The sequence below is a fragment of the Equus caballus genome, chromosome 8, assembly GCF_041296265.1.
Source record: "Equus caballus isolate H_3958 breed thoroughbred chromosome 8, TB-T2T, whole genome shotgun sequence".
NCBI classification, from domain to species: Eukaryota; Metazoa; Chordata; class Mammalia; order Perissodactyla; family Equidae; genus Equus; species Equus caballus.
Window position 1 is genome coordinate 4,578,120 of NC_091691.1, and position 22,498 is coordinate 4,600,617.

At 48.1% G+C, this 22,498-nt stretch overlaps 1 protein-coding gene across 3 annotated transcripts in view; it reads right to left on the reverse strand.

Moving 5' to 3' along the window:
- Positions 1-14,799: 14,799 nt before the first annotated feature.
- Positions 14,800-22,498, reverse strand: part of MAPK1 (mitogen-activated protein kinase 1) — a 105,832-nt gene continuing 98,133 nt past the window's right edge. Inside the window, exon 9 of one of the 3 annotated variants that reach the window (XM_023646803.2) lies at positions 14,800-15,407. The gene's annotated coding sequence lies outside the window, so the exon portion shown is untranslated. Of the gene's footprint in view, positions 15,408-20,304; positions 21,989-22,498 lie in introns of those variants that run through there. The other 2 variants (XM_023646801.2, XM_023646802.2) reach the window with 2 other exon arrangements.

A 22,498-nucleotide genomic window follows, 5' to 3' on the forward strand; every position in this document is an offset into this window, starting at 1 on the left:
GCCGCGCCGCCCGCGCCCCGCCCCGCCCCGCGCGCCCCCGCCCCGCGCGCCCCGCGCCCGGGAGCTCGGCCGGCTCGCGCTCGGCCGGGCGGGGCGGGGCGCACGTGCCGGGGGGCGCGCCGCGCTCCCATTGGCCGGCCTGTCGCGCGCGGCCTCGGAGCCAGCCTGTGAGGGGCGAGGGCCTCAGGGGCGGGGCCTCGGGGGCGGGGCCGCGCTCAAGGAGGCGCGCAGCGCGCAAGCGCGGGGTGGCGTGGGCCGGGGTGCTCGGCCTGCTCGGGTCGCTGGCGGTGCCGAGCACGCGCCCCGGGAAGCCGGCGGGCCACCCACTCTTCCTGGCGCGTGTGGATCGGCTGAGGACACGCTGGATCACAGGCTCCCGGGCTGGGGCGGGGCCTGCAAGCAGCCCCTTCGGCGACGGCCCTGCGAGTGCGGCCAGTCCGCGCGCTCGGGGAGCGTTCCGGGGGCGGGAGCGGAAGGCGGTGCGGGTCGGCAGTGCGCGGGGCTGGGCTCCCGGGTCCTCCGAGCTCGCCTACAGCGACCCCCCTCCCTGGACTCTGCAAGCCACTCTGCGACCCCTCACCACCTGAGAACCTCTGGATCTGCATCTGGCTCCCAACTTTGCACCGGAACCGCCAAATCGAATCCGACAGGAAGCCCCATCCTCGGAGCAGCGCTCCCTGCTTCCCCGGGCAGCCCACCCCCTCGGCGTCCACACTTCGTCCCCCCACGCCTTTCATGTTATTATTTTGTTAGTTCCACAGCCTTTCTCTATGGTTTTTAAATTACATAATATTACATCATTTTTTTAAAACCCACACTGTTGAGGTCACAACGTACATAACATTTTTATACATGTTGGCATCCTTTAGATGTTGTTTCTTTTTTGTGATCCAATGTATCTGTAAAGACCTCTCCATGTCTTTGGGCGTGTACCTGACTTGTTACTTGGAATTCAACTGGATATTGCCTCTGAGTACCTGTCAGAACTTAGCCATTCTCCTAGCAGTTTCCAACCCCCTGCTTCCACAAACCTGGCTGCAAAGTGGGAACTCGTGATCATTTTAAGATGTGTTTTTCAGAGAGTGATAGCATCTCTTCATCCTTCAGTTTCCTTCGAATCTCCTTCAATTTTCAACTAGGTTTCCTTTTTCTTGTGAATTTTCAAGATTCCTTTGGTTGTCTTAAATATTAAGCTTTTTTTTGTTTTTGCTATTTCAAATGTCTTTTCTCAGCCTGTCCTTTGTGGAAAAAAAAATCCTAGTTTTGATATGAACTGAAGTTTATGTAATTTCCTATCCTGCTTTTTGAAGGGGCATTTTTCTGTTATTGCAGTTTTTTATAAATACTTTTAGTGGCTGCACAATATTAAACTTAACGTACTTAAATATCTAACTGTGTGTGGTGGTTGGGCTTATTGATGGATCTGCAGACCCCTTCATTCTTTGAAAATTTTAGCACCAGATTTGCTGTTATTCTTGGCGTTATGGTTCCTACCTTCTTTCTTGGAGACGCAGCCTTCCCTTAGAATCTGAGTGACTGCAGTTTGTGGGAGAATCACAGACCATCCTTCCAGTGCCCTGGCCTGTCAGCTCATTGGCCCCTCTTCTGCGAGGATCTTGTCCTCTGTACAAGCCCCTTGTTGACCACTGACTGGTGCCTTTCAAATGTTTTTCATTATGACCACAGTAAAAGATACATTTGTATGGGTACAAAGTTTCTGTTTGGGATGATGAAAAATTTGGGGAATAGATAGTGCAGATACTTGCACAACAATATGAATGTACTTAATGCCACTGAATTTTTCACTTAAAAATGGCTAAAAATATATATATTCTACATTAGGATCAAGTACACACATATGTAAGGGAAGTTCCATGATTTAATACTTACTCTTCTTTTGTGCAATGCACTCACATTTTCTGTTTTATTTTTAAGAACATCCTGCACATGACAGTCTAGGTGATTTCACGAGGCATCCATCAGCCATGGCCTGCAGTCTGCCACCCACTGCCTGGTCCCCGTCCTCACTGCCCTCCATAACCTCAATTTCAGGCAGCCTGCTTCTCTGGCGGTAGGAGCCACAATGCATTGTCCCCACCACCTACTTGGTGGCTGTTCTCCCTCACGTGCTCACCTCCTCCCTTAGCCCCTTCCTCACACCACATACTTGCCTGGCAGACTCCCCTCCCCCCAGTCCTGGGTAAATGCAACTCTATACGGCTGGAGAAATGCTTTACCTCGGGGAGACTAGTTTCTAGGGCAGTTCAGTCCTCCTGGCAACCCTACACCTGCTCTGCCTCTCTGTCCATTCAGGTTCCCATCTTCCTAGAAGGCGATCCCACACCTCCTCCTCCTTGGCTAGCTCTGTGTCCCACTTTACTGGAAACATTGACATTGATAGGACAGCGTTCCCATCACTAAACCCTCCACCAGCCCACCTCCCTGCTCTCCCGCCCCCGTGAATACATTGCTGGTGTCCTCTCCAAGACCTGCAGGTCACTAGTCCATGTGGTCACCCTGGTGCATGCTGGAAGGTTCTTCAGTCATGACGCTCTCTCTCTCCTGCATCCTCACTTCCCTCTTTACTGGGTTGTCCCATCAGAATATGAGCTGTCATCTCCACATCTGCCTTTCGCTGTCACCATGCTTCTCTGCAACTCCTCAGAGCAAGACACTCAGGAGCAGCCGGGCCGTCTCCTCCCATTCTCAGGTTTCCATCCCAACCACTCCAGCTGCCAGGCCTCATGTCCGGTCTCAGCCACGTCTTACTGGAGGTCCAAGCAGTGTTCCAGACAGCTAGTCACTTTCTTTAAAAGCTTTCTTCACTTTGGTTCTGAGGCTCCGCTCTCTCTTCCCCTTTGCCAGCTCTGCGCCCCCTCTTGGGGTTGGAGGCTCTGAGGGCTCAGTCTTGGGCCTCTTCTCTCCCCTGCACTCTGGTGAGAGGTGGTCACCGAGCTCGTGGCCAGGAATACCACCCGTAGCCTGACACCTCCCAATGTGCATCTCTGCACCGACCCCTACACACAGGCTACACGTCCAGCTGCCTACTCCCAGCCTCCTTTGGAGGCCCACAGGACACCTCAATGTCCACAGGCCCTAAGTCAAGCTACAGTCTTTGCCACCTCAGCAAAGCCCCAAGCCCCTCACGGCTCCCCCAGCACACCCCCAACCGGCCTGTCGCAAGTCCCGCGGCTCCTGCTTCTGCCACTGCCGGGGCCTGCGCTTCTCTCTCCACCGGCCTGGATCCGCGCGCCAACCCACGCAGCCCGCCTCCTCAGCTCTGTTCTTCACAGATTGATTCTTTTAAAGGAAAAGCCAGATCTGTCCCTCCTCAGAAGCCTCCAGGAGCTTTCTATTTCCCTCAGACTAAAAGCCAGAGTCCTGCCAATGGCCCCGCGTGGCTGGCTCCTCCCTCTCTCCCCTCATTTCCACTCTGTCCTTGCAAGAGTTTAGCCAACTACAATGTTGAGAGGGAACCGTCCACACAGGCCACCCTCACTTGCACACCAACTGCAGGTTTGGGGTCCCCATGACGACTCTCCGGCTCGACGGTTTCCTGGGAGCACTCACGGAAAACTGTTCTCAATTACAGTTCACAACAGAGAAAGGATGCAGATTAAAATCAGTCATGGGGACAAGAGCACATGGGAGAGTCTAGGAAAGTGTCACTCAGGGAGCTCCCAGCCATCAGGCTCCTCTCCAGCATTGATGTGTGACGACATGCAGTGCTGCTGACCAGGGAAGCTCCCAGAGCCCAGTGCTCGGAGTTCTCCTTGGGGTGCATCACACGAGCATGATGGAGTGGTCATGTGGCTGATCTCGGTCTCCTGCCCCCAGTGGGCGTGACTCAAAGCGGCCCCATCCTGATACATCTGGGGTGGTGTCTCCACTTTTAACCACGTAGTCAGACTATCCCAGGACCCAAGGCTCCCAGGCGAACAGACACTGCTGTCAGGGCTTAGAGAGGCCCTCCCAGAAAGAGAGCAAAGGCCAGCCTCTTCTGGAGTGAGGAAAATTCTTTCCTGCGCAGTCCCCTTGCTTGCTGCTCTCCAGACACACGGCCTCCTGGCTGCTCCTGCGAGGGCCTCTGCGCTTGCCGTCCCTCCCCTGGAAGGCCCCTCTTTCTTCAGGATTCTGCTTAAATGTGTCCTCATTGGAGAAGCCGTCCCCTCCATATTCTGGGGACCAGCGTCCTTGCTCACCACTGGCTCTCTGTCCTCACCTGGTTTTGCTTTTCCTCCTTAATGCTCCCTCCCTGCCACACACAGACAGGGAGTCTGCATTTTCTTCTTTGTTGGGTTTACTGTCCTTCTTCCCTTGCCAGGATGAGAGCCCCCTAAGGGCAGGGACTTGGTTTCTTCTCAGCAGTATCTCCAGCATTTAGAACATTTGCTGAATAAGCGACTCCTGCAGGATGACTGAGGATTAAATGAGCTCTAAGACACCAGCACAAAGCAGACGCTCGACAAAGGTTAGTGAGTGTTCCCTCTGAAGCCCAGCTCTGTCCCTCAGGATGCCCAGTGCCCTGGAAGCATCATCAAGGAGGAGAAGATTCGGCAGCTGTCAGCGAGAGCCCAGTGCATAAAGCAGCTAGCAGCAAGCTGGCCTTGTGATTAAGGACACAAGCCCAACCTGGGGGGGAATGGAACAGGTCACACGTTCCAAAGGTGGATTAGAACATGGAATCCACGATACTGCAGTTGTCTCAGTGCCATCAGAGGCTCTCCAGCTCCAGGCCTGAGCATGACGGCAGGCGTTGGGCAACACATGCTGGAGTTGGACCTGCGAGGGGGCCACACACGGATGGCTGAGGGCGAGGGTGTGGCCAGCATCCCCAGGGGATCCAGTCTGGCCAGGTGTGACAGACTGAATTGTGTCCTCCAAACGTGACTGTATTTGCAGATGGATGACCATGTGAGGACACAGGGAGAAGACGGTCACCTATACACCAAGGAGAGAGGCCTCAGGAGAACCCATTCTACCAACACCTGCATCTCAGACTGCCAGCCTCCAGAACTGTGAGAAAAACCTGTGGTGGTCAAGCGGTCCAGCCTGTGGTGCTTTGCTATGGCAGCTCTAGCAGGCTGACACACTGGGCTTTAGGGGGAAAGACACCCAAAGCAATTCCCCTAAAGGGTCTTCCAGCCTGCCTTCCTTCCCCAAATCCTGCACAAAACTGTCAGGTTGGCCAGACTGAGCAGCCTGGTCAGGTGCGCCTTCAGTGCAGGCTGGCAGGTTGCTGGGCAGCAGACAGGGAGCTTCCCCTCCTGGCCTGGCGCTCTCCCCCGCCAAGCGAGGGCACAAAGGCTCTCTGTAGCCTCTGGAGGCCCAAAATTCTATGATTTGCTGATAGTTTCTTTTATGATTCAAGCCTATTAGGAGGTATGCAGTGCCGTCGGCATAGCAACCACAAACCTTCTTAGGTTCTTTCCAAATTAAAAAATTCCCAGTTTCAGGACTGAGGAGAGAAAGATGTAAAAGTGGAGACGAAATTAAGTTACTGATGGAAGCAGTTGCCATGGCATCCTGCTGTCCTTGGAGTCTGCCAGCTGCCACTGTGACTTCTCCATTCTTTGTGCAAATGAAGGAGTCCAAGAGAAGATAAAGACCAGCCTCCCACAGTGCGGAAGAAAAAGAAAGTAGATGTTAAAAGTTGGGAATAGCAACTAATGACGGGAATTTATATTTTAAGAGTAACCATACATCCAGTGTATAGGGTTTCTCAAAGTTCAAACAAATCATCTGAGAAATTGTTTTCTTTTTTTTGCTTTTTAGATTTTATTTTTTTCCTTTTTCTCCCCAAAGCCCCCGGTACATAGTTGCATATTCTTTGTTGTGGGTCCTTCTAGTTGTGGCATGCGGGACGCTGCCTCAGCGTGGTTTGATGAGCAGTGCCATGTCCGCACCCAGGATTCGAACCAACGAAACACTGGGCCGCCTGCAGTGGAGCGCGTGAACTTAACCACTCGGCCACAGGGCCAGCCTCTGAGAAATTGTTAAAATGTGTTTGCTGAAATGCAGTATGTCTGAGGCCGGGCCTGAGATTCTGCATTTTAATTTTTAATTGTGGTAAAATATACATAAAATTTACCATCTTAACCTAGAGATGCTTTTGTTTTTTGATGCTTGACACCTGAGCAAACATCTGCTGCCAATCTTATTTTTTTTTCTTTTTCTTCTTCTCCCCAAAGCCACCCAGTTCATAGTTGTGTATTCTAGTTGTAGGTCCTTTGGTTGTGGCATGTGGGATGCCGCCTCAGCATGGCCTGATGAGCGGTGCCATGTCCGCGCTCAGGATCCGAACCGGCAAAACCCTGGGCGGGCGAAGCGGAGTGCGCGAACTTACCCACTCGGCCGGGGCCCCCAGATTCCACATTTTTAACAGGCTCCGGTGATAGTGTTGCAGTGAGCCTGTGTGCATCAGGCTTTATCAGAGGCTGAGGTAGGTGGCAGGCGTACCAAAATGAGCAAGCCACACAGTATGCTGTCCAGGAACTTCCTGGCAAGTGGACAAGAGAAGGGGCACTGTCACTTCAGAGGAGTGGACAGAGAGCTTCCGGATTCCGAAGTGTGGCTAGGGTTTGGGTATTGGAGGATGAAAGCTTGGAGGGGGTAACATGAAGATGCCTTGGAACTCTGTAGTTGCTGTATTGATTTGCAAGTTTGCTAGAGCATTCCCCAAGGCTGACACCCAAGGCTACTTACTTTCCTTTTGATATTACAAATAATGCTGGTGCAAACACACCAGTACATGTGGCTGTTCTCTCGAGTTATTCTCCAAGGAAAAAAAAATCCCATTAATGGAATAAGTGGGTCAAAACACATGTTCTGATTGGTTCCAGTCATATCTGCCAAATTCCACTCTATTCATTTACAGCACTATTAGCAATGCTAACGGGCATAGATTTCCTTATAACTTCACAACATTTGGCTTTTATAATTTCATTTTTGCAAAAAAAACCCCCAGAAAATAGGGTATGCACAAAATGGCACTTCATTTTCATTTTAATTTGCATTTCCTTATTCACTAATGGCCCTGGATACTTTTCCTCATGTAAACAGACAGTATTGCTTGATCAACTATCAGCTGGGAATGAGGAAGGTGTTTGTATTTCTGTGATCCTTTTTTATGTTTTGGAAAAATAGACTTTTATTATTGGTCACCCATGGCAGATGTGCCCCCTAGCTCCCATGGTCCCCCCACGGTTATCTGCATTGTCCTGTGTTGAAATCAGATGTGAAGATATTTCTCTTTAGTGCTCTAGTCTGTCCAAGACACTGGAGTTAACAGTTTTCTCTAACCACACCTGCTGAGCAAACACTCTGCCCTTCCACATGCATTTGTTAGAAAAGGCATCAGATAACAAGCATAAAGATAGGGGCGACTTCCAGTTTTCCATATGTAAGGAGCTTGGAAGTCATCACTCTTGCCCTCACAACAAGAAAAAAGCCAAATAAAGTGAAAATCAATGAATTTTCTTAGATCTATCAGAGAACTGAGGTCAAGGACAAATCACCGCTCCCCAAACTGTGGAGACAGGTGAAGGCAGAGAACCACAGCTTACTATAGCAGAGGCCACTGGGGCCAGGAACTGGTAGGAAGACTCAAATGACCCCTTAAAAGGTAACGTCAACGAAATGCTGGAGTGTGTGGACTAGCTGGAGAGTGAAAACTCACAGGGACCCAGTCTGAGGGACCCCACACTTTCATGGGTTTTACCTCCAAGGAGCTGCCCCAGGTTCTCACACTAAAGACTGGAGCAAAATCCCCTTGTGTTTGATTAGGCGGAGGGCAAAAGTGGCCATTTGAAACGTGCCCAGATTGTTCATTCTCCACAATGAAGGCCAGGCCAGCAAGATAACTTCCTCAGAGCCTCATCCAACATGGGGAAGGGATACCCTTAACTCCAGCCCCCCTAGTCTTTCTGCCTTACCTAAAGGGGCAAGAATATCCTGAGAAGCACTTGTAAAGGTCACAGCCCAGGCTCACGGGCCCACTAGATGACTGAGACCGAATCACACGATTATGGAATGCTTCTCCTCCCTCCATGCCTCACCACCCCTTCCACAGAGCTCATGCACCGTACAGAGGATAAGCATTATCCTCGTCCATAAAAGGACAAGAGAGGGAATTTCAGCCTCTGACTCCTACAGCTGAGCAAACAGTAAGTACATCCTAACTTCTGGCCAGAAAAACATAAAAACCGCACACTAAAGGCCTATCTACTGCAGTTCTCTTCCCCAGTATATCATGTCTGGCTTTCAACAAAAGATTATAAGCATGCCAGAAGAAAAGAAAAATCACAGTCTGAAGAGGCATAGAAAGCATCAGAACCAGACTCAGATATGGCAGAGATTTTGGAATTATTGGACTGAGAATTTTAAACAAGCATGACCAATATGCTAAGAGCTCTAATGGAAAAAGTGGATGACAGGCAAGAATTGATGGGTAATGCAAGCAGAGAGATGGAAACTCTAAGAAAGAATAAAAAGAAAATGCTAGAAATAAAAAAATAATAATAATGGAAATGGAGAATGCTTTTGATGGGCCCATAGGTAGACTGGACACAGCTGAGGAAAGGACCTGTGAGCTTGAAGATATATCACTAGGAACTTACCAGACTGAAGTGCAAAGAGAACAAGAGAATGGGAAAAAGGAAAAAAGAAAGAACAGAATGTCCAAGAACTGTGGGATAATCATAAAAGGTGTAACATACATAATGGGAACTCCAGAAGGAAAACAAAGGAGCAGAAGAAATATCTGAAGTAACAATGACTGAGAATATTCCAAAATCAATGACAGAAACCAAATCACATATCCCAAAATCTGACAACATTAAGCAGGATAAATACCAAAAAAATCTTCAGCTAGGCCTATCATATTCAAACTACAGAAAACCAAAGATGAAGAAAAAATCGTGAAAGAAGCCAGAAGGAAAAAACTCTTACTTATAGAGAAACAAGGATAAGAATGACCTCAGACTTCTCATCAGAAACTATGTGAGAAGAGAGATGAATCAAATTTTTGTGTACATCCAAGTTTCTGACCCCTATAATTTTTCTTTTCTGGAGAACTTTTAACATTTCTTGCAAAGCAAAGCTACTGGCAACAAATTCCCTCAGTTTTTGTTTGTCTAAGAAAGTCTTTAGGGGCTGGCCCCATGGCCCAGTGGTTAAGTTCACACACTCTGCTTTGGTCGCCCAGGGTTTCACCAGTTCCAGTCCTGGGCGTGGACATGGCACTGCTCATCAGGCCATGCTGAGGTGGCATCCCACAAAGCACAACTAGAAGGACCCACAACTAAAAATACACAACTATGTACCGGGGGGCTTTGGGAGAAAAAGGGGAAAAAAATCTAGGAAAGTCTTTATTTCTCCACTTTTGAATAATTATTTCACTGGATACAAAATACTAGGTTGGTGGCTTTTTCTCTTACAACACGGTATTTAACAGGAGTGGTGCAAGACGACATCCTTGCCTTGTTCCTGATGTTAGTCAGAAAGCATGCAGTTTCTCATCATTAAGTATGTTACCTGTAGGCTTTTTGTAGATGCTCTTTATCAAGTTCAGGAAGTTCCCCTCTATTCTTAGCTTGCTGAGAGTTTTTATGATGAATGGGTGTTAGATTCTGTCAAGTGCTTTTTCTGCATCTATTGACATGATTGTGTGATTTTTCTTCTTTGGTCTCTTGATGTGATGGATTACATTAACTGATTTCCAAATGTTGAACCAGCCTTGCATGCCTGGAATAAATCCCACCTGGTTGTGGTGTATAATTCTTTTTATAGATTGTTTGGATTCGATTTTCGAATATTTTGTTGAACATTTCTGCATCTATCTTCTGCATTTCACGTTCATGAAAGATATTGGTTTATAGTTTCCTTTCTTGTAATGTCTTTATCTGTTTTTGGTATTAGGGTCCTGCTGGCCTCAGAGAACGAGTTAGGTATGTTCCTTCTGCTTCTATTTTCTGGAAGAGGTTTTAGAGAATTCATATAATTTCTTCCTTAAAACATCTGTGCCTGGTGCAATCATGCTCCTAGGTATTTATGTGAATGAGCTGAAAACTTATGTTCACAGAAAAACCTGCACACACATGTTTACAGCAGTTTTATTCATAAGTGCCCCAAACTGGAAGCAACCAAGATGTCTTTCAACAGGTGGATGGATAACCAAACTGTTCCATCCAGTGGAATACTATTCATTCAGCGATGATGAGATATGAGCTGCCGTGAACAGAGAGTAGAATGGTGGTTACCAGCGGTGGGGGGTTGAGGAAACGGGGAGATACTGGTCAAGGTTATAAGCCTCCAGTTATAAGATGAACAAGTTTTGTGGAACCCAATGTGCAGCGTGGTGACTCCAGTTAAGGATACTGTATTGTATACTTGAAATTTGCTAAAAGAGTAGTTCTTAAGTGTTCTCACCACACCCAAAAAAAGCTAACTATGTGAGGTGATGGATGATAGTGGTAATCATTTCACAAAGTATATGTATATCCATCATACTGTACACTGTAAATATATACAATTCTACTTGTCAGTTGTATCTCAATAAACTTGGGGGGAAATATGAGCTATCAAGCCACAAACAGACATGAAGTAACCTTAAATGTACATCATCACATGAAAGCAGTCAGTCCAACTACATGACATTCTGGAAAAGGCAACGTTATGGAGACAGTAGAGAGACGGGTGGTTGCCAGAGGTGAGGGGGAGGGACGGCAGAGTGAAGAGGTGTGCCAAGGGGAGAGGGCAGGGGTATGGAACTCTGTGTGCTATCTGCTCAATTACTCTGTAAATCTAAAACTCTATTAAAAACAGTAAAGTCTACTAAAACAATAAGGACATGAACAGGAGGGGCTGAGTGGCCAGATTTGGTGGAGAGGAGCTCTTGGGGGATGTGAGGATCAAGACGTGACTAAAAGGGGGCTTGAGGACCACCACCAGTGAGAGACGCAGGCTCCCGTGATCCCAGAGGATTCTGATAAAGGACAGTGAACGGCTTTCCAGACTTAATACATATATGAGAGTCCTAGGGAGCGGAATGTAGTTGTAAATACAGCCCAAGGTCTAATGTTTGCACAGAATAAACAGAAGAAAGCATTAATGGGAACATGTGAAATTAAAGATTTTTGTGGACAGAGATGTCTTGGAATTTTCAGCGCCAACATGCAACCTCCCTACTTACTATCTGATGTGGCATCTTCCACAACATATTTTCTAGTTTTAACGATTCCCTTACCAAAGAGATACAAAGTATTAAATCTCTTGACATAGTTCTCTGTCAACTCCACTTTAGAAATTCCCCTCTGTGCCACCTGAATCTGGGGGGACACTGGGACAGTCCTCATCAGGCCCCCCAAGTGGCAGGGCTGCCATGAGGAGGGGACACGGCCTCCATCCTCGGGGGCCTCAGCTCTCTGCTCCCAGCCCTCAGGCCTTTCCTCTACCCTCCAGTTTGTTCTGCACTGGAGCCAGAACATCAGGGGGCACATGCTGTGAATGCACCCTCAGGGCTGGGTGTGGAGGGCCGAGCGCAGAAGAGCATGGAGTCAGCGGGCTGGAGCAGCAGGTGGGGAGCAAGGTCAGGGCCTTCCACGGAAGGGATGTCACCCAGGAGATCACCTGACCTAGTAATTTGATTCTTTTTTTTTTTTTTTTTTAAGATTTTATTTTTCCTTTTTCTCCTCAAAGACTCCTGGTACATAGTTGTGTATTTTTCAGTTGTGGGTCCTTTCAGTTGTGGCATGTGGGACGCTGCCTCAGCATGGCTTGATGAGCAGTGCCATGTCCGTGCCCAGGATCCGAACTGGTGAAACTCTGGGCCACCTGCAGCAGAGCTTAGCCACTCGGCCACGGGCCGGCCCCTGATGATTTGATTCTTGAGGCCTGTGGCTGCTGTCAAGGTGGGACGGAGGTGGGGACAGGGTGCCAAGGACCAGAGAGCAATGGGGGCCTCCAGAACCAGAAGTTGGACACCTGTTATCTCCAAGGGAAACCAAAACACAAAGCCAAACCAACAAACAGCAAACGAAAAGGAAGGTGGAGGGGACCACCAGTGTGGAACCCACAGCAGGTGCAGGACACACCTGTCCTCGTGAGTCCTGGGAGCCACTGGGAGTCAGGTGCTGTCATCCAGTTTCACCAGCAGAGACTGAGGGCCGAGAGCCTTGCCTGAAGTCCCTCAGCTACTCAGTGGCGGGGTCAAGATTAGGACCCGATATCTGGCTTCACCCCAGGCTTGTCGGTGCATCTCACGGGAACAGGGAATCAAGTGAGTCCCCGGCACTCGCCCCACAGTGGGGCCTGGTCAACGGCTCAGTGGCCAGACAGAGGCCACTCAGGGTGGCTGCGGGTGGTCTGCCTTTCTTTAGACCTTTTGCCCATGGAGACCTGTTTTCTCGAAGCTCAGGTGGAGCATCCTACCTTGATGAAGCATGTTCTTAAATCAAGACCGGGGAACTTGCATGGACATGCAGCACATGAGAAATGTGAGCCACATGGGGATGAAAGGGGGTGTCCGTGCCGTCACATACTGCCCTCATGGGAAGGAGTCGGTCACTGTGAACCCACTATCATTCATCCAATAGTGTGTCCAGTGTCTACTTGTCAGGCCAGTCTGATGCACCATATCCGAACACGGGAAAAGACATGTCTTGGGTCTGACTGGTTCTCACGGAGCCCCAGGTTTCACAGTCTATTCTAGGACCCCCTTTCCCTTTGGAAAAAAGCCGAACAGAATTAAACCGCAGCTGCCTACCCCTGCCCGCCCTGTGTCCCGGCTGACAGTCCTGGGGACTGGGCAGAACGGGACGGGATGCTCGTGCGCTGGCTGCCTTTATTCGTGAGACGGCAGAGCAGGGGCTAAGGCATCCAGTTTGCTCTTCTATTGTGACATCATCTGCCTTTTGGGCCCTCTGATTTCATTCAAACACTTTGTTCTTTCTGCACATAGCAGGCAGTAGCAACTTATCTTTTCAGGGAATGAACTTTGACAGCCTGGCCTGTCCTGTAACTCATCCTTGCCCTGTGCTTCAGCCGCAGGCTACCGTTTACCCCGCAGTGTTATTCCCCAGAACCTTCTGGCTAGGGGAGGCCGTCACCGACAGCTCTGAAACTTGCTTTGCCCAGCATATTCTTCTTAACTAAAATGCAGAGACAATGCAGCTGCCTTTGCAGACTTACGGTCTTCTTTGTAATCTAACAGTGACCGTGCCTCTACCTCATTCCTGCCTTTGCTCTTCTTCAAGTACGTAGCACATTTGTAGTTTTTACTTCTTTATAACCATTCATTGAATGCCTGTCTTCCCTGCCACGCTGTCAGTGCCACAAAGGGAGCCCTGTTTGTTTCCTACTGCAGTGTCAGCATGCAGCGGGTGCCTGGCACTCACCCGAGACAAGCACGGATCCTGGATGCTTCGTTGTACTAGTCCATCTTTCTTATCATCTATCACCCCACTCCATTCTTTATTTGTACGACTTCTCAATTTTTCCTGCACTTTTAAACCAGGAGGATGACCTTACCCAACCTACTCTTGAGGCCCTCCTGCTGGTGACACCTATGCTGCTGCCCACTCCAATTCACTGAGGGGGTGTTAAAGAGCCATCGGTGGCCCTGTTGTTTCTTCAATTGCTGTCTTTTGTGGCACTTGCTCTTCTCTCGTTTCTCTGATCATGTTTTGGTTCCTCTAGGGTAGAAACGTTGTGCTATCTGTGGGAGGGAGACAGGTAGGGGTGATGGGCTGCCCCACCCTTGCTTATTCACAGCAGGTGAACTTTTACTGATTTCATTTCAGGAAAGAGCACCAGTGATATTTGAAAACTGAAAACCACTGCTGTGTGGGACGTATACATGCAGCTAAGACTTTCAAAAGCAATTGAAAAGAACTCTTGAAATCAGCATCGGCTTCTTGGTGCTGTCTTCACACATCCCCATCATGAGTGTCCTTCTCCTCGTGGGTGGTTGGTTCAATCTTGGAAAACCCACATTCTCTAGCTGATGAAGTCAGCCAGCTCTCCATGCTCATCAAATGGGAATATGTTAGTGTGGAAGAAGTGGCAACTTTGGGAAGAATGTAAGAGCACTCTCTGGACTTCAGAGGAAACAAAAAAGGGGGCACAGGTTTCTAGGAATGGTGACATGGCCTCTGGTCCTTGCCCAACTCTCCAAACTGGCCCGAGTTAGCCTGGTGGCCTGCTACAAGTGGACAGCCAGCCCATGTGCCCGCACTGCCGGTCTGCAGACCTCCCCTAGTGCCTGGGCCTGAAAGCTTAGGCCCTGATGCCCTGGGCCCCCACACCCCGCGCCATGCGGATGTGCCCTCCCTGGTCCTCCCACCATTTCCACAGCTGACAACAGACTTCTGTTACCTTTTGGTTTTACTGAAAAAAAAAAGGGCGTTGGCTCGCCTATTCCTCTGGCCACAAAAAGTTCAAGAGCCATCCTCCCCAACTCCCACCCAATCAGGTGCTCCCCTTACTTAATACTTTTATTCTGCAAGGTTTCCTTCCCAGGCAGTGGGTGACGGCATGGCTGTTTGGCATCATCAAGCTGAAATAGTTGGGTCTCCTGTCCTTGGACACAACCTAGCACAGAGGCTACCATTCGGAACCAGCATTCTGAGTCAGGACCCAGCATTGTGCTTCTGGCCAGGGGAGGGGAAAGCATCTCAATGCCCAACGGGTGAGGGCAGGACATTATTATATGGAGAATTCCTTATACTCAGTTTTAGAAAGAAACTAGGGAAATGGAGGCTGAAGGGGAAAGAAACAGGAAAGCATTTTTCCAGGCACTGGTGATTTAAAATGCCTTTAATTTCAAAATGAGGAGGCTCCTGCCTATTTTCTGTGTGCCCACAGCACTGTGGCAGCTCTCAAGGCCCACATCAAACAAGGACCCAGAGGGTCTTTCTGATTCTCTCAGAAAGATAGAACTTTGTTTCTAGACGAGAATTACTGTTTCTCACATTCCTGTTGTAAACACTCAGCTTTTAAATCCATGCATTTGTGGACGCACACAGAAATACTGCAAAGCTACTGGACATAGTTCTTCTTGGCCTTTTATGGCTGAAAGGTTTCCTCCCTTCCTTCAGAGACCCACAACTTTAGGGATTTCCTTGAAGACAGGGCCCAGCCACTGGTTTTACATCAGGTATGGAAGGCACTGTTGTTGAACTGATCCGAGAGCAGAGCAGTAAATCAGCAGGAAGTAAAGTAAAAGGAAATCCACAAGACTGGTTTCTTCCACTGGGTGACTTGCAACTGAAAGTGGATGGGGTTTCTTCCATCCCTCCTCACAGCATATCAAAAACCCGGAGGGTGACAAGGCTGAGCACTGGCCTGAATGGCCCTGATGACTTTCTGCTCCCCACAGACACACCCCAGGTTCTGTCATGCTGAAGCTCCTGTGAGGAGATAGAAAAATATATATTGGTCTCTCCCTCCGGTTCCTGACACCGGGCCCCTGAAACCCCTGTAATTTCCTGGGTGATAGGAGTGTCTTTTCTTCGTGAGGTGACTCTGCGTGAGCTCCTGGTTGTCTCCTGGACGAGGGCCAGTCACTGGAAAGACCAAACCCAGATTTGAAGCGTGGAATTTTCAGCTCCATTTCCCCATTCCCTTGAGAAGGGAGCAGGGCTGAAAATGGAGTCAACAATTTATCATGCCTATGTGATGAAGCCTCCATAAAATCCCCAAAGCAGGGAGTGTGGCTTCCAGGCTGGCAAACACATCCACTCACGGGGAGGGTGACGCACCCCAACTGCACGGGGACAGAAGCTCCTGTGCTCGGGACCCTCCCAGACCGCGCCCTGTGTATCTCCACATCTGGCCGTTTGTCCGTGTCCTTTATCATCTCCTTTAATAAACTGGTCAACATGAGTGTTTCCTGAGCTCTGTGAGCCACTCTAGCAAGTTAACCCAACCCAAGGAGGAAGACGTGGGAAGCTCCAATCTACAGGTGACAACCTGGGCTAGTGACTGGCCTCTGAAGTGGGGGGGTGGGGGCGGCAATCTTGTGGGACTGAGCCCTTGATCTGTGAGATCTGAAACTATCTCCAGGCAGACAGTGTCATGATGGAGTTGAATTCTCGGACATCCAGTTGGTGTTGAGAACTGCTTGGTGTTGTGTGGAAACCTCTTCTGCCCCATGTTGGAAATTTGGGTACTAGAACCCTTACAGCTCCTTTCGAACAACCTGGACGTGACGGGAACCTGACCAGTGCCTCCTACTTTTCCTCATCTCCCACCACATCCACTTGGCAGTGGCTGGTGCTGGCATGCCAGGCTCCCCTTCCACGCCTGCACCCCAGCCCTCATGGTCTGTCACCTCACTATTACCTCAGTCCCTCAGGCCTCTGCTTTCCCCAGCCCTACAAACCCAGATAATGACAGTGCTGCAAGAGAAAAAGGTCCTACCTCCACAGGTCAGTACTTCACTACAGACTTATCATGGTCAGCCCCTCAATCAGGCCCTCACAGTGGTGGGGCATTCCTCTTATTCTCCTTTCCCTTGGTGGCCCTTCCTCACTCTTGGTAGAGACCGTTTCGCACTTCACCTGGAAAGGACATGTCACGGGGTACCACCTCACTACACTTCCTCCTCTCCACCTCGAAAATGAGCTTTGTCTTCAGCCGTCCTTGGCACCAGACTCAGAAAGAGCCCCCATATCCCATGTCTACCTTGACCCACCCCTTACCTGGCCCTCAGCCCTGTGAGGCCCAGCTCCACCATCCCCGCCCATCCAGTCTCTCCCTCTTCTTTCAGACTCAAAAACGGTCACACGTGTCCCCCATGAAAACCCATCCCTTCACGGCTCCTCTGTGGACACACCCAACCCTTCTCCCTCCCACCGCACTCAGGACTTCAGGGGGTCTGCACCTTGTCTCCACCTGCTTGGTAGCCCCCAGGAACTGGTTTGGTTTCTGCTCCTCTCAGAGAACCGCTCTGTGGTCACTGGTCAGCTCTGAAGGCTCTAGTTCTGATTACATACAGCAAACTGGGCCAGCCAAGATGCTGGCGTATACTGCCACTGGAATGGCTGCACTACTCCTAAGGCAAGTAGCTCATCACAATTAAAGTGAAACAAAAGATGATTAGACTCCTGTGTTGAATAAGGAAGATGATTATTTTAATTGCTTTCTATAGGATTCGGACAACAACAAAGAGTGTTAATCTCTCAAAGGGCAAGTAAATGCAACACTCCCACAAATACCCATCAGAAACTCCCAGTTTGGGCGGGATCTGCTCCTTTCCCTGGAGAGTTTCAGACAGGTTTTCCTGCCTCAGATTAACAGAAAGCAGTTAATTTGGTTAGCAGACATTTTAGTGCCACCTTACATCCAAATTTAAAGAAAGAAGAAAGCATTTAGCAAGATTTGCTATTTACTGAGTACCTGTTTTGAGGTCCTATGCTGGACAGCTGACAGGTTTCCATTATCTTTACCACACGCAAGGCGGGTACATCGGTTCTTCTTTACAGCTGAGGGGCTGAAGTGCAGAGATGGAAGCACACAGTAGCACAGGGCACAGCCCCAAGCCAGCTGCAGGCACGAGCAGAGGGCAGGTGCTGAACCCCGTTTTATGGGCCTCGAACCTGTGCTCTTTCTCCACCACCCCAGCAGAAACATTTCCAATATATTTGTCTTATAAATAAGACACTGTATGAGGCCCGGTGTCGACAAGAATCAAATGTCCAAGAGTCCCTAACATATTCCCAACTTCTTGGTCTGAAAAAAGAGGCTGCCAATGACACCTGCCCTGGCAGCAGAGTTGCTGAAGTTCAGGAAGATGAGAAGAGAAGCACAGGGGCACTGAATTCGGCCTCCCAGCACTGCCTTGTTCCTCCTCTACAGCCAAAGGGCTGAAGAACAATCTGGAACACCTGATGGAGCTAAAATCCCACTGAACTCCAGAACACTAGCTTATGGTTTTTTTCACTAACTATTATAAACAAAGTAAAATTAGAAGACACACTTATTTGGGAAACACTGTAATAAGGGACTAGATGATTGCATATTTTCACTATGAAATTCCAATTAAACTATACATGCACAGTACCATGTTATTTTGGTAACACAGGGACACAATTTAATGATTCTAATTATTTTTGTAGTTTTCTTTACAAGTCAGGTGCCATAACATTCAAATAATCCATCTTTTAAAAAGTACGTTTACAACATCAAAAGAATTAGGATGAAATATAAACCTTTCTACTTACAATTTTTATACAGATTAACCAAATCACAAATACCACAAATAAATGTTAAATTGTAACAATATAATGAATAAACATTCAGATTCTTAATAAAATCTTCCTTTAACGTTTTTTAACTTACCATTATACTAAATAATCTATGCAGAGTTTGGGGTACGTTACCAAGAAGGCACCGACAGTACAAAGCAGATACAGAGCAGTTTCAGGACTTTCTTGAGTGCTCTATATGGATAAACAGCACAAAAAAGGCAACGAGCTGTAGGTAAACCTGCTGCAACCCTAGAGAATTCCCTCCAGATCCCCTGTTGCTTCTGAGTGTGATGCTGAGCCGGGGGACAGTGAGAGAAACCACATTTTACTCTCCTGCTACATGCTTCTCCTCTGCACTGAGTATCTTATTTCAAACACCAGCATAACAATTTTAAAGCACATATGCTTTAAAAATGTATAAGCAAAAGGATTGCTCAGATTTTCAAAACCACTACATTTACAAAAATATTTCCCTTAAACTTGGGATTGCTCCAAAACATCGATTTACAAATATAAAAGTATTATGGAAGGACCCAAAGCATGTGTGCATACGTATGTGAGTATGAACATACTGTTACCATACTATATAAAAGGTACTAATTTAAAAACCATCTTAACATATAAGCAAATAAAGGTCAAACAGTGTCCTCTGAGCAGTCTGAATATTACGTGGCATGTGGCATGGGCAGGATACCTGGTGACTCCTCAGAGACAACCATGACGAGCCACTTGTGGCTCCTGGAAGCTAACAGGTACCTGTATCCTCATCACTAGGCCTGCAGCAGGAGTTACCGTGAACACCCCATGCACTGTGTACTGCACACAAATACAATGATACTCTTCTACTCAAGCATCAAAATGGTCTACATGTCTCCATCAGCTGTGAAGACTTGTGTCAGCACAGAGTCGTCATGAGTTCTCTCAAATCCATTCCACTGGCTTCTCAGGTATTTTGTTTCACACTGAATGAAAGGATTGGAATGTTTCAACAGGAATTTTTTGCTTACATTTTAGACACCAAAAAAAAGCCATTAGTCTGGACACTTATCTGAGCACACTAATAATGGAGGTGTTTGGTGTCACCAATATCAATTTCGATGATCCAACCTGTACATTTTTAGTCAAGAAGATCCAAATGATGAGTCTATCACACATAATAGCTAGTACTTTTCACAGGTACCTTGGTTATGACAATTCTGACCTGAAAATCCAAGTTTGGCATGATTAATAAAAAGCACGCAACTTATGGCTACAGTGATTCTAGAACGCAGTTAGTGGTTTCATGCCAATCTGATTCCACGGTACCAGCGAGGGGATGGGAGAGGGTCCCCAGTCCCCAGGCGTTAGTAACCAAGGCTATGGCTTTCTATTTAGACTACTCCATATTAACCTCATTACAAACATTCCATTTAAAAAGTACAAAGAAATAAGAGGAATAAAACCGTCGATGCTCCTTTTGAAAGGAAAACTGACTTATGAATGTACCAAGTAACAGTCAAACCTCTGCATCCTGTCAATGCCGTGTGAACCCTCACAAGGCAGCTCTGCGCAGGGAGGGGAAATCGTGCATCTTAGGGCAAGAACCTAGATGTGGTTCTGGTTTCCGAGGATGAGGCAGCCATCCTTCTTTAGTCCATGAGATTGAGCAGCAGCACCCTGAGCCGGGTGGTATGGGCCGAGGGATGCCAGGCAGCCCTTCCCAGCGCTCGGCCGTGCCCAGCAGCAGCTCTGGGGCACACAGGCAGGCCCTCTTTAGAAAGAACCAGAGAATCCAACCTGAGATGTTTGGGCTTCTTCATCAGAGTTTGATATAACATTTTAGACCAATGATTTGAATAAAGGAACATGTCAGAATTGATTCTCTATTGTGCAGAGGGAAAAAAAGGACCCTACAGAAATGTTTTCTGAATCATCTTACGTAAACTAAAGTGTTGGGGCAATGCCCAGGAGGGAAGGTGAGCCTGTAAGCATTTCTGTTCTAAGTGCAAACTGAACCTGACTGTCCACTCGGACACGCTGATCCAGAGGAAATCAATACTAAATCTTAACATGAATATGAAGATAGAAGATGTACATTTATTTCCATGAATTACAAGTGCATTTCTGATCATATTAGCAGGCAGTCTTTATATAACCCATTATCCATTGCTGTTAAAAACCAAACAAGAAAAAAGGACAGCTGAGAAATGAAAAGCTAAAAATAGAATTATTTTTCCTAAGTGATCTGCTGGATAGCATTTTCTGTGGAGCACAACTCAGAGGTAACAATAGATTTTTCGTTTCAATCATAGGCATGTGGCACTTGGACAGTCATCTCTGCACAGAAAGCTGTAACAGTCATGCGAGGGTACAGTAATTATTGAACAAGGCAAATTTCTCACCACAGAGAGCAGTGGGGGAGTCAAGAGGAGGCACTGCACTGGGACAGAACACCGAGCCAATGCCACAGTGTACAGTGGCAGGAACAAATACTTAGAGAGATCAGGAAAGTATGGGCTAGAGCTCCAAACATGACTCAGTGCTAGCTTTTGCTGATGGCCTTAGCTCAGCAGTACAGAGACGTCTGTGTCCCTGACGACACAACAGTGCTGCGTGTCATGAGCTCACGAAGGCTTTATTACAAATTGTTATATTGCAGGTTAAAAAATGAACTTGAGATGCTGACATGCTGTAGGAGGAAAAAGAATTGTACACTTTCTCATTTAAAGACGCAGTGTTCCTCTCCGCTAAACCCTCCGGCAGTGGGTGTGGCTACAGTGCACGTGGCACACCACCTGAGGCAGCTCAGGGGCCTCCGTGCACACACACGTGTGGAGCTCAGCCCCCAGACATGGGAGCAGCCTGCTGGCTACTTCTCCAGATGTTTCCTCAGCACCCTGCTGTGACCTTTGTGTAGCTCTCACTAATCCCCAGTGAAGCCGCCACTTTAAATCTTTTTGCATAAGTCCTGCAAACACTCAGTACTGCATATAACACGTTTTGGCAAGTGTTATCTCTCTATAAATGGTACAAGTAAGTAATCACAGTAAATCTACAGAGTGAAACTGCTGGGTGCAGTCCTTCCTTTTATTTAGAAATATGACTGAGTTTTCTAAAAGCTGAGCGAACAGCACATCCTTAAATATGCTACTGACTCACACGATATGAAAAAAGACGCTGACCAGTGCCCCACAGAGTCCCGAGATGGGGGCGCTTGCTGCAAGCTGCAACATCATCCCTGGTGTTTCCACGAGCCCCTGCTCAGGGAGCCAGTTATGGTGAGAAGGTGAAGTGCAAACAAGGGGCTGTCACTGACTTAAAGTGCCCTAGGTAGTAGCCTCCCCATCACGAAGTGAGATGCCAGTGACGAGAGCCAATGTGGAAAGCACTGTCTCCGGGAGACTGCACAGGTCAGCAGGGCGTCACGGAGGAAAGGATTCAGGAGAGGGAGGAACCACTGCATCTTTCAAACCAGAAAGCGGTTAGTGACTAAAGCAACGGTAAGCAGTAGGTGCACTGGAAGTACATACTGCCACAGGTCACCTGTGGGTGACACACACAGGGGTGCCAGGAACAGTTCTCTGGACTGAAGGAATTCTTTGAAAGCATAAAAGCCACAACTACCAGAAACCGCCCCTCTGAGCGGCTCAAAGGAGTCAAGGTGGATAAGCCGAGACGGGCTGGAGACAGGACCGGGGTCAGGAACTGGGAAGAAGAACACCGATGTCTGAGCACGTCCAGTCCTCTGAGCCCTTGTCCTACTGGAAAACAAACAAACAAACCTACAAGTTAAGAATGAACCATGTTTTAAAACATCTTCGGAAGTGTGAGGAAAATGGAAAAGTGAAAACAATAAACCACATTAAAACACCAACTGCAATATTATGAAAAATGGAAAAGTGAAAAAGCAAAGGAAAAATACTCCTGCAAAAAGGTCCTTTCACTAGGAACCACTTGCGGACGCATGGCACATGGCAGGGCTCTGCCTTCACTTCACACGCGCCTCTTCTCAAACCTCTCTCAGAGAGGTAGGAAAGGGAGGGACACACACACGTTCACAGCCGGGCTGGCTTCCATGTTCCCAAGATGCCTTTTATTAACCACATGACACCCGCCACTCCGATGGTCAAAACCAGAGCCTGAGGATCTTTGAAAAATGATACATATATATGCAAAGGACCTTTCTGCCTCCTCCTATTCTTAGTAAATCTCTTTCTCTCTGGATGACCAGGTAGGACAAAATCAACTACACAGGCAGCAGAAAGTGTGCT